Source organism: Papilio machaon, chromosome Z (genome assembly GCF_912999745.1).
Source record: "Papilio machaon chromosome Z, ilPapMach1.1, whole genome shotgun sequence".
Lineage (NCBI taxonomy): Eukaryota > Metazoa > Arthropoda > Insecta > Lepidoptera > Papilionidae > Papilio > Papilio machaon.
In genome coordinates, this window is record NC_060016.1 from 8051338 (window position 1) to 8064806 (window position 13469).

Consider the following 13469-nt stretch of genomic DNA (forward strand, 5'->3'; position numbering starts at 1 on the left):
TTATAGAAAAAACTAGCATGCATATGTTATGAACCAAATATTTTGGTAGAGCTGTAAAAACAAACCTACAAATTTATATAATATAATAACATACATATTTCAACACTTGTAATTACCTAAGTAAATATTATCAAAAATAATAAATTTTATTGAGTCTGTAAATGACCTTTTTTAATTTGTGTCGAAATGATGGTATGATTTAATTATACAGGTCAAGTGGAAACAAACTTGACTTAAAAAGCTCTTCATCTGCCTCCTCAAGTCTTTAAACGCGATAAGTAAAAGTGCAAATAATAATTAATATGAATAATTTATAATTAAATCTAAATTTTCTGAACAACACTTCTACTGTACTAATAAAATATCTTCCAAATGAAAGCTCATACACGTCGACAACTAGATGGAGCCACGTGTATTTTGAATTGCGATATTATTTGTCAGGGTACGACAGACTACCTGGAGCTTGTAATATATGGCTTCAGAAGTTTGTATTATTCACTGTAATGTAAGGACGCTTGCAAAAATCCACCATTGTATTTTTAAAGCTCCTTATTATTTTTTGACCTCTGCGCCCGTTATAAAAAACGGTAACGCAGACTATTATTAACTACTAGCTGTTGCCTGCGACTCTGCCCACAATTAAAAAGAGTAATAAGTAGCCTGTGTTTTTTCCAGACTATGTTCTACATCTGTACCAAATTTCATTAAGATCCGTTGAGCCGTTTTGGAGATCCCTTTAAACATCAAACTTTGGCATTTATGATACAAGACTATACAAGATTTTATTTAGTTTCACCTGTCACAATTGCAAATTAAATTTGATTCATCCACTTCCCGGTTACTGATTGAGCTGAAATTTAAATCGCGTGACAATACAATATTATGATGACATGGTGAAGATCTGATTATGGAACTGGAAGGTAGCCATAGGAATTTTGCAATAAATCGACGCAACCTCATCGAGTTTGGGCTCGTTTGAATCGTCTTGAAAAATGTGTTCTTTTTTTAGTTTTTTCACTTAAAAAAAACATAAGAATGCTCGGTTTTAAAATGTTTTCTTTTTCATTTAATTATTTCTTTTGACAACGTAAAACAGCAAATCGTAATTTTTTAAAATAACTTTTAACCTTTAACACATTTATAAGCCTTACACTATTTACCTTATAAACATTTGGGTATATAAATGTGCCAAAACTATAATCTCTGATAATAACTATAAAAATGTATTATACACATTACATTTTAATAATACCGGATAATTTTACCTTTTGTTTTGTTATTCTTGAAACTGGGTACGACTCGTATTTTCAATACCAATTAGTTTTCATGTCGTCTATTTTTGTCAATCAACAGCTCCATTGTTTGGATTCGACATTACAATATTAAAAATCAAAACAAACTAACTATTACAAAGTTAGATTTACAACAGTAGAATATTTTCAGTAATTCGCATACATGAATAAAATTCCACGTTTGTTTGTTTGTCAACTAAACATGCTTACTATGATAGTATATTCTAAGGACATATTCATGTACAAACATTATGATATCATTCATATGTTATGTTTTTAAAACAATAAATAAATGCAAAGATACTGTTAATTTAAATCCATTCAAAGAAAAGAGTCTCTTAAATTTATACGTATCTTTTTGTTTCAAAAAAATATATAGAAGTGGAAAAAGTACGTAATTATTTACTATTATTTGAAATGAAGGGTGTTTCCCAAAGGTTTCTAAAAATATTTTATCATTAGTCAGCACAGAGAAAGAGGCTCGGAAGGAATAAATTCATTAAGTAACGACCTGCCGTGGTGTTAACTGAAACAGCTTTGTGTGAAAAATGTACGGTATTATAGAATATTTTAACACAATGCCATCGTTATCTGAACCTGTGTGTATCAATCCTTAAGATCGATTCAAATATTATTTTAATTATTCTGTATGAAAGGGAGTACAAAAATGGATAGATCGGTCTCTAAACGATAAATCAGATCTACGAATGCCATTGCCAACCATAGATTAAAAATACCGTATAGACTTAAATAAACAAAAACGGATCAATTACTGGGTTGGACTGTTAGACGCTACTTAACCACAAGTCGTAGTACGTAAAAGAAACAAAAGAAAAGCTAAACGCAAATCTAACTAAAAATCTTATTAGCATAGCTAGTGTATTACTAAACAAAGTAAGTATTTATTCCAAGTTTATATTTCAAAGTTTCTCCACAAATAAACAATTTAAACAGCCGTCTGTGTTTATTTTAACTAAGTTTTATGCAGAATTTTCAGTAACAGATATTCTTATTTCAATTTGAATGCTTTAAAGGTTTCATTAATAAATTTAGTGAGATACTACAATATATCGATCTTCTTTCTTTGCTTGTATATATATTAAAATGCAGTCTTCAGCTTTATAAGATATTGGGGAAATGATGACGATGATGATAATCTTTATCATAATCGTAAAAAAAATAACCAAAAAGTCTCTAGACGAGTTCCCATTTTTTAGCAAATATTCGTTCAATTACTAGTATATTTTATCAACAATTCATATAAGACATATCTGACCTAACCTTCGCAAAATATATTCTTATAGCATAACATAATGATGAATTTATCTACATTAAAATAGTTAAAACTGATCTTAAAAATCTCATGACAAAGACCTTTAACCTTCGCAGTCGATTGCAGTTTTCTGAAAACTTTGCGAGATTCAATTTAATTAAGCCTTTGAAACCTTATTCCTGGTAAGTAGAGCTACGTAGAAAAACACTACAGCAGGCAGTATTAAGGCGGAAAATTAAATAATGGCTTAGATATTATCATCCGAGAAATGTTGAGATTTCATTAAATGCTTGAAAATCCTAAGTGTATGCGTTTAGAAATCGTATTTCCTAGATCGATGGCAAATTTACTACAAGCCAGTGGCAGACCCTTCTTTAGCTGAGCCATGTTGTGATGCGAACACTATTTTGGTTGAAAATTAAAAAAAAATCCTTAGATAAAATCTAATAGATATAAAAAATATTATTTTGTAGAATGAAAACATATGACAACTCGACCCCAATAGAGAATGTACCACCAAAACGATGAAATTAAACAGGGCCAAGGAACTCTACAAAATCGTACATACTTACGAACAAATCGAAAACATATGTAAGGCACAACGTTAAAACCTCAGCGGCAAAATAAATTTAATATTCCGTTAATTAATTAAAAACATTTATCCGACATTTACGACCTGCCGCGGTTATTGAGTGCCGGAATTAAAATCGAGATGGTTCTCATTTCCTCGATTGTAATGGCACCGATTTTTCATAAGTACATTTAAATTATATATTACTGTAGATCTGTTTTTTATTATTCCTTAAAAAACACAAAACAATCAACAAAAGCCAATTTATATTAAAAAAATATTATTAACCTTTTTTCATTTGTTTTATCGTAAAAATAGCATGCAACATTTCTAATATTCGCAAAAAATTGTGACAGTTTGGATCCAAATTTACAATTGACTTCGAACATTCCATTTGCAAAAATAAATTATAATAAGTTTTCTGAACCTGATTCAAACATAATTCACAGCTTCGATATCCGAAAATTCGATGACACGTTAATTAAAAATGTAGTTGACGATCATCAACATTGCTCTTAACTGACATTTACAAGTACTCGATTTATATCACAGTTTACACGAACCAAGCGAAAAAAGCTCAGTGAGACAACAACGAACATAAATATTAGTTAAGTTCCGTTCGAATATAATTATAATCGAAAATAATCGAGGTTTTTAAGAAAAATTACATGTTAGTGTTAAAGTTAATTTCCGTTAATAGCAGTTTTAAAATAAACGCAATTCTTCTAACTCTCTGTTATCTACGTTTATGTATATACAAAACATTTTAGGAAATAATTTTTAAATTCCCTAAAACAAAAACGTAATATTAATCAATATTAAGATAATGTCATATTGAATAAAATCATATAAAAAGATGTTATCATATGAAAATGTGACATAAAAATTAAAACAATTTAAAATTTACGACTAAGCATCGCTCCGTATATAAAGTTCAACTTAAAAATCAAATACAAAAATATAATTTCATAACATTATAACGAGTTTTCATTGAAAATATGATCGTGCTACGAGATAGTGTAGCGGATTTTGCTACGAAACCTCGTAGCGGGGTGGCGCAGAGGAAGCGTGCTGGGCCCATAACCCGGAGGTCCGTGGATCGAAACCACGTCCCGCTATATTTTTCCACTTTTGAACGTAAATTTATATGTTAAAAGCTTTTTGTAGGAGAAAAATTTTTTGCTATTTTTTTTTTCAAACATTAAGAAGAATTCCATAAATATATTTTTTTATCTTTTATGATTAAATTAAGAATAGAAACGTTAGTTATATTAAAACTAAACATTACATTATACTGAAATTATTATTTTTTAGCAAATCATTCCCCAAATTGTGATTGTATTTGGATATAAATATAATCTTACTACTTTACTAATATTATACCTATAAATACGAAAGTTTGAATGTATAAATGGATTTTTGTTAGGAGGTATCTCCAGAACGACTCAACGGATCTCGCTGAAATTTGGCACATATGTAGAACTCTCTACGAGAACACGAAAAGACTACTAAGTTTTTTTTAATCCCGGTCAGACGGAGTCACGGGTGACATATATACGTTTATATATGCGTTAATTTTACTTATTCATCGCGTTGTTAAGTAACCGCATATTACAAAGACCGGTTAAAATACATACTCTACCTCGTATAGACTCTTACGGTGTCCAAGAGCACTTCAAAAATATAAGAGCAGGTAGACATAAATGGTGCACCCGATCTTTGATAGACCTTCTACGCAAAATTACATTTCCAGCAAAATCTTTAAAAATTATTTACAACATTCTTGGTAATCATACTTAATTAAATATTTAATATATATTTACGCCACTAACACATAAGGGTATGATGAAATTTCAATTTAGCGTAAGAATAGAGCGTCCTTACTCATATAATAGGTTCCTAAATCTTGTCTTCTAATTAACAAATATCTAGTGGATAGCTTCACACCCAAAATATTAACGTAAAGTACAAGAAAATAGGGTAAATTTTTTAATTAAGTCACCAACGAAAAAGCTTTATTATCATGTCATGTAATAAATTATTTTACGCGCCATCTGTGTACACGATAACATAATTACGTAACATAGTAACGTTCAAGAGCTAAGCGCTTTCTGGCGGTAGCTTTTGAAAAGTTTATTAATTCAATGGTTGAAATCTTCAAAGGAATTATTATGTACTTAAATTATCCTCTCTTTCTCGTACAGTCAGCTTCATAAATATAGTGGCAGTCAAGATATCCAAATATATAGGAACACCTAAAGTGATCAATTATATAAGTACAACCAAAGTCATCAAATTAATTGAAGCATCCACTCTGCTCAAAAAGATCGGAGCGTTCACATCGTCATATATATGAGTACATTCAAAGTGCCCATAATTATAGTAACAGACATAGCGTCAATAGTAACGAAGCATCGAAAGTATGCAAAAATATCGGAACATTTGACAAAATTGAACTCTATCTCTATTTACTTAAGATACACTTTGAAATATACTACATCTGTTAAATTTATTTGACGCTTTGTATTAAGATAACAGGTTGTCCAGTAAGTTCGTTCCGATTTTCAATAGGTATTTTAGAAAAGACTCGAATATATTACAATTATTGAAAACATATGACATGTTTACATAACACATACATACTAAAAGAGGATAACTTCAGCCATATTTTGACAAATGGTAGGACACGATTCGTTCTTTTCTATTAGTTTTATAAAAACTGATTGACTTAATTTTTGTCGAAATAAATAAGACGTTTTGCTATAAAATCGAACAAATATAATTTAAAAGACGTATGCCAAAACTTAAGGGCCTTTAAAATTTCCCTTAAAAATGGGCACGAACTTATCGGACAACCCAACATTTTTCTTCTTATTATTATAATAACGCTTAAAATTTATAAATTTACGATACATGACAGATACCTAATCTATATATATAAAAGAAAGTCGTGTTAGTTACACTGTTTATAACTCAAGTTCGGTCGAACTGATTTAGCTGAAAATTGATGGGGGGGTGGTAGCTTAGAACTAGGAGACGGACATAGGAACTTTTTATCTTGTGAGCATTTTTTTTATTCCGCGCGGACGAAGTCGCGGGTAAAAGCTAGTAAGTAATATCAAATTTTACTCTGTCACAGTATGTGCTAGTTTCAGTGTTTTACTATTTTCGCCGCAGTACGTAAGTTTAATGGTTCGAATCCCAGGCTTACAAGGTTTTTATTTTTCAATATTATCGATCACATATAGAGCTTGGTTTTTTTAATGAAAAGGAAAAATCTGGTAATGTACTTAGAATATGTTATTTCTTAACAAAAACAATTTTAAATTTTTATTTTTGGGATATTAAATATTTAAATAAAATTAATAACGGTTAGGTTCGGCCATCTCGGGATAAAGTGAGTAGGCGTAGTGTTTTCACTTGTCATTGCGGTCATTGAAATTTAATTCTACTCGTATATCCATATCCTTGAAATACACTTTGAAAGTATACAACTTCTGTTAAATTAATTGATAATTTGTATCAAAATATTTTTCTCTTCCTGTTAGGTATCTTCAGTCCGGTTGCAGTAGAATTTTCCAAGCATAGATGATTAGATGTCGCCTGTGACTTAGTCCGCGCGGAATTGAATAACGAAACTTACAATAACAAACGTGGACAATAAAACAACATGCTAATGACGTCTCGGTTAAAAAAAGGGACAAGGAATATTGTGGTTCCTTAATTTTTAAAGATATTGAATAGTAATCAATAATTGTTGCGATAAAGTTCTATTTTATATAACGCTTTGATAATAAAATTAAAAACCTTAAAAAAAAAAGGAAAAAATTAACAGTTTGGGATTCGAATCGCCATAACTGCGTATTACAGCGAACAGTTAAGCCGTAAGGACAAACTGGCATATATGGTGACAAATTAAAATTTGATATTGCTTATCTATCTCGTACCTATCTGTCATGCGGGACGTAAACTTGTAGTAAATAGCAAAAAAATGTTTTGATATAAAATGTCAAATTAATTTAACAGATGTAGTATATTTCAAAGTATATCTTAAGTAAATAGAGATAGAGTTCAATTTTGTCAAATGTTCCGATATTTTTGCATACTTTCGATGCTTCGTTACTATTGACGCTATGTCTGTTACTATAATTATGGGCACTTTGAATGTACTCATATATATGACGATGTGAACGCTCCGATCTTTTTGAGCAGAGTGGATGCTTCAATTAATTTGATGACTTTGGTTGTACTTATATAATTGATCACTTTAGGTGTTCCTATATATTTGGATATCTTGACTGCCACTATATTTATGAAGCTGACTGTACAACGAAATTATGTCTCCGCATTTAATTATCTATAAGTGCAAAAAGATACTAAAACTTAATGCTCAATCAGAATTAATCTAAGTTTATTTTATTCTTTTGTTTTCTTACTTTAATTTCTAAAATATCTGAACCTTACATGCATTCCAATGCAGTTAAATGCAGTCAAAAGTCTGAATAATCAAAATCTTGTCAAAGTAAACAGGAAAAATATTTTAATTTTTTTTTAAATTATTTACTTGCTATATATGTGTTCTTCCAGACTATGTTCTACATCTATGACAAATTTTATCAAGATCCTATGAGCTGTTCCAGAGATACCTTCAAACAAACATCCATCCATCAAAACATTCGCATTTATAATATTAGTATGAAGTATGATAGCAAAAATATATTTAATTTTTTCTATTAATAAGAATGCAATCTTAGAACAGCTTATATTTTGGTGTATACAGGAAAAAAAAGCTTCAAAAGGTAATAAAAGGACAAACCTTAGACTGACAGGTTATTTCCTTTCTAGAGCTTCACCCTCTGCGAAATCAACGTAACATAAATTGAAGAAACAATAACATAAATTAAATTTATCTACTTACATGTTTTTCATCATATCTTCACTTATTTTAATTTAATTTAAACTAGTGCTTCTAATTTCATTTAATTATCCAAAATTACTATATCCGTAAACAAAATGTTTTAAACATTAATTCAACGAAATGTTCTTTATATGCTTTTCCCGAAACTTTAAATTTCATTTTCCTAGTAAATTTACAAGGAAAATGAAATTGAAAGTTATAGTAGTATTCAAGTAAAAAATTAAATGAAATTTCATTTTCATTATAAATTTTATGTTCATTACTGAGAAATATTTAACACAATATACTCAGATATATTTAAATATATCTTGCATATAAGTAGACAATATTAATATGAAATATTTATCAATAGCAGTATTTTATTTAATCTTTACTTCGAACTTATAAGCATTAATCTTAACATACATGCTTCTATATTATCAATATATGAATGTTTATTAAGCATTTTTAGTGACTCTCGTTACTTTTAAACATTAGTAGTACTACACAGACTATACTTTGATTATTTAAAAAAAAATTACAATGGTAAAGTGGTATGAATAAAGTTTTTCATATAATTTCTGGTGTTCATACAATACACAATTGGAATATTAAAAAATTAGTCACGTATCTCAAAGTACTAATTGTTTGTTCGCTGAAAATGTCTGTTTTCCCAATGGCTATATGAGTCTCCTAGGGTAAAACAGTACGCTACGTGGACGACAGTTAATCAATAATGTTCGAATGCAATTGGGAAATTGATCATGAAAGCTCACAGCGGGGTGGCGCAGAGGAAGCGTGCTGGGCCCATAACCCAGAGGTCCGTGGATCGAAACCACGCTCCGCTAATACCCACTTTTTTCCATTTATATATTTGTTTATTTACAGTGGCACTTATAAGCGAGAGTCCAAAGGACCGTGATACTTTTCTCGCTCATAAAGGTTTCTTTCTAACTCGAGTTTCTCGCTGAGCCATTTCTCGCTTATCTACGTTTGACTGTACTTATTTTCAGACACTATTAAGCTTTTGTAATAATGGAAACTAAGCTAATATAATGAAGAAAATAGACAGTCAAAGTCAAAGTATGAACATCATAACATCACAAATTAAAAAACCTCTAAATTATTTTAATATGATTTTAAATCATTTGTCGATCACAAAAAAAAATCAAGTTGTAATAAGCCAAAACTACTACAACGGCTTTCTTAAAAGTACTCACTGGAAATGTCAAACTTTATTGTCACGTTTCATTTGTGATTATTAAATTCGTAGCGCTCAGTTACGCAAGTGCTACGACGTAGCGCTAAAGATGCATATAAAAGATTTGTTTATGGGGTAATGTTAAATAATTTACATATTTACTATAGATTCATATAACAATAACATACACATATTAGGTCTAAAGTATGTCAACTACTTTATATTGATACTATGCATAATTTACGGATTGAATATACATATTATTAAAGATGAATCATAATGTGATAACAGATCATATGATTCTAATACAATAAAGCTTTGTATTTGTATTATAATAATCCTATTCTTCAATGTAAACCCCCTTCACATAATACAAAACAGGATATCCTCACATTAACTCAACTGTAAACAATAATCAGATAAGATTGTTAATATTCAAATTCTAACTTTTCATATTACTACAAGCGAACAACAGTTGCAAGAAAGGCCTGGAAATAAGAACAGATAATGTACTAATTGTTTATCAATAAAACTCATAATGTAATTAGTGATATTTCAAAAGAATATAGTATACTTATCTTTTCGCAACTTTTTAAAATTACCATTTTTTTATAGGAGAAAGGGCAAACGAGCAACGGACCACCTAAAGTTATTTGATCCGACGCCCATGGACATCAGCAACGCCAGGGGAATCGTAAATGCGTTGCCGGCCTTTAAGGAAGGTATACGCTATTATATACTGAATTTATCTTTCTTTTTCTTTTCTTCTTTATTTTATGTTTATTTAAGTCAGAAAAACAAACTAACTAGGAATCTAAAAGTTAGGAAATAAATAATTTATAACAGTATTTACCCTTGAGTCAAAGATCTAATATATCACGATAAGTGCTGAGACTGTAAAAGATTATAAATCAAAATTTAACAAGTGCTTACTGATTTATTTGCTATTGAGAAAAAAAATTCTACACCTCTTGAGACATTTCGTTACACAGCTACTAAGACAGCATCTATTTTATAATATTTGAACCACCTACGTATGTAGTATCAAAAATTTGATATTGTGGTATTCGCTTCTGGGTTATTCGGTTCTAAATATAATAATATTAATAAAGATTTCTAGCTCTAACAACTTCTATATAAAAGTAATATTAAGCTGTTTATATTGTTTGAAAAGAAATAAAACTAACACCAAAAAATACAACTTCATTTCAGCAAAAAATACGATCCTTTCATTAGCAATTCACCCCGCAATCTAATGTTACGTAACAAACAGTTATGGTTCGGTTGCCCTTCACAGAGGTCGAATAAACTTAAATGTATTGTCTGAATCAACAGATAAAATCATTGAAGATAATAAAATTGTTGTATGATTTTTCTAATAACAATAAATCGTTTACGAACACGAAATCCGCATGCTTTTCACGATTTCGCCTTTTCTGCATGACATTACATATTACCATTTATCATTTAGTAGTCACGTTGTTAATATTTTTAAAATATTTATTTCACAACAAACCCTATTCACACGTAAATGCTATTTGTTTTCATATTTATTAATTTGTCTATCCAAAAAGTTACTTCTTCGTCTTTTAGCGCCTTTCTCTATTTAGGGTTGAGTCTAAAATTCATTATTTATTATTTAAAAATAGAACAAAGTTTATTAAAAAAGATACATGAATATTAAAACAGAAAGTTCAAAATAGAGTAGCGTTAATATTGTCTATAAAACTTTGTTAAGAGTGCAGCGCGCTTAACTGGTACCATTTTACTACGAAAATACGTTGCAGTGCTTCGAAATCCCAGTTATGTTGACTTATCTAATAAGTCAGCGCTAGTTTATGTTTTTAATAATAAGTTTTTGGAAAAAATATAAACATTTAATAAGAAAAATTGCAAAGATGTCATTTTTTATTTTCGCTATAGTGATTTTGAACATTCCAGAATAATAATAAAGTTAAAAAGTTGTAATTTTTTTAATTAAAAAACAAAAAGGGTGTTTAGCGGGACATGGTTTCGATCCACGGACCTCTGGGTTATGGGCCCAGCACGCTTCCTCTGCGCCATCCCGCTGTGAGCTTTCGTAGCGGATTTTACAATTGTATTTCTACGATATTGATCTTTACTTCACTTGTAGAACAAAAGCTACGAAAGCTACTGTTTTTCTATTTTGTTACCGATTTCTAATGCTGAAAAATCAATCAAAACTTTTTTTGCCAGCATTTGACATTTTTTCCTTAGTAAATAAATGACCAAACAAAAACTGTTTAGTTAAGAGTAAGTTTGGAATGGAACATTATATTTAAACTACGTTTAATACACATATATGTATCGTATCAAGAAACTTCTAGGCAATGTACTCGGCGAAACATAACAACATAATATAACATGAATGGTATATACATAAAATATGGCAAATTGTGATTTATTTGTATATATATCGCAGTCTTTATCTAATATGATAAGAGATCAATTCCATGATCAATCATTAAACAAAATTGCTCAATAACAAATTGTAACACGACCGGACATTTATGTAACGGTAGTGAAACTCTATCTTAACAACATTATTTACGCTGTAATAATAAAATTAGCAAGTTTCGACGCAGGATCCGGACGTGACCTTTTTAAAAATTCCGCCAACTCACTGGTTTTTAACCTTAATTACATTCACTGGAAAACAAAAAAATTTTGTGTATTTTCACTACCGTTTTCACTAATTCAAAAGGATATTATATCGATCCTTAATCAATGCTTTGTTTGCATTCAAAGCTTAAATTAATTAAACAGACGTCGGTATACCATATATGGCGACCATTAGGATATTTCCCTTTGATAGTTATTTTGTGAAAACTGTGAGTTAAAATGAACTGATGTTGTAATGTAGGATAATTAAATGAAATGTATTACTTCAGAATAAAGCCTTGTCGTTATTGAAATAAAGGTTAAAATTGTTCACTGTTTAAACTATAAAAGAGACAATGTTAAATATGAGGTTTTAATTAAAATTAGCGAACGGATCAAAACTTAATTAAATGCATAGGACACAGGTCATTATGGTAATTGATATATGTTTTCTATGATTCCTTTTGAAAAAAAAGAGATTTAATATTCAAATACTTATAAATATATGTATTTCAACAGTGGAATTTACCGATATAGTTTTAAACAACATTTCGAATGAAACCATTTGACTTCTGTTAATTTAATTCAGTTCTTACGCTGTTATATTAACGATGTAATAAAAAGGGTCATTAAGCATTTTATTGAACTGGAAGTTTACCAATTGTTAAGAGAATCGTAAAAAAATATATACTACCAACTCGCCCCGGCTGCGGTCGATTATCAAGTAGAAAAATTAAATAGATTACTCGTTCATAGAAGAACTTTCTGTTGATAACTTTTCTGTTATCTTTTTACTCTTAGAGGGTATAAGTAAAATTACAATATATTTTTGCACAATTCTTTCGATGGTGTTCATGGTTACATCAACAAATGACGATCTTGTATGCACTTGTAAAATAAAGTAGCAATCTTAATCTTACTAATACTATAAACGTGAAAGTTTAGATGGATGGATGGTTGGATGGATGCATGTTTGTTATAAGGTATCTCCGGAACGGTTGAAAGAATCTTGATGACATTTGGCACAGATGTAAAACATAATTTGGAAGAAGAACACATGTTAGGCTACTGGTGTTTTCTTTTTTAACTCCGCGCGGACGAAGTCGCGGGCGACATCTAGTACATACAAGTATCTAAAACATATAAGAAAGTTAGCATGTATGAATACAAATATCTGTAAAAATACACTTATCATCTAATACTGAATTAGAATTATACATCAAAGTTCTGTATAGATTTTTCGTGTTCGAGATGAAACCAGCAACTTTATCATTGCATTGTCCAAGTTAGTCGACTTGGCCGGCATTTCTGCTATATTTTTACAGTGTTTGTTCAATTTATATATCTGTAAAATATATAGTATAAATATTTAGGGCCTAACTATACACATTACAAGAAATCATCATTATTGAATGCGTAGGCTTCAGAAATGCCATCTTGTTAAATAACTATGTACTTATACCGGAAGCAGTTTTAGTGATACATACTTAAGGGTAAAATATATTCTTTTATAACCATATTGACGTTTATCATATCGATCAGCTGCGATCAAAGGGTTAAAACTGTTATTTAACTTATACACTATCTTACTGTACCTTTTTTGGAGTAATACA

The 13469-nt window shown here is 29.7% G+C and overlaps 2 non-coding genes across 2 annotated transcripts; one reads left to right on the forward strand and one right to left on the reverse strand.

Moving 5' to 3' along the window:
* The first annotated feature begins 8809 nt into the window (after positions 1 to 8809).
* Trnam-cau lies at positions 8810 to 8881 on the forward strand. The gene has a single exon. It is a non-coding gene; the product is annotated as a tRNA-Met (tRNA).
* Positions 8882 to 11232: 2351 nt separating this feature from the next.
* Trnam-cau lies at positions 11233 to 11304 on the reverse strand. The gene has a single exon. It is a non-coding gene; the product is annotated as a tRNA-Met (tRNA).
* Between the last annotated feature and the right edge of the window lie 2165 nt (positions 11305 to 13469).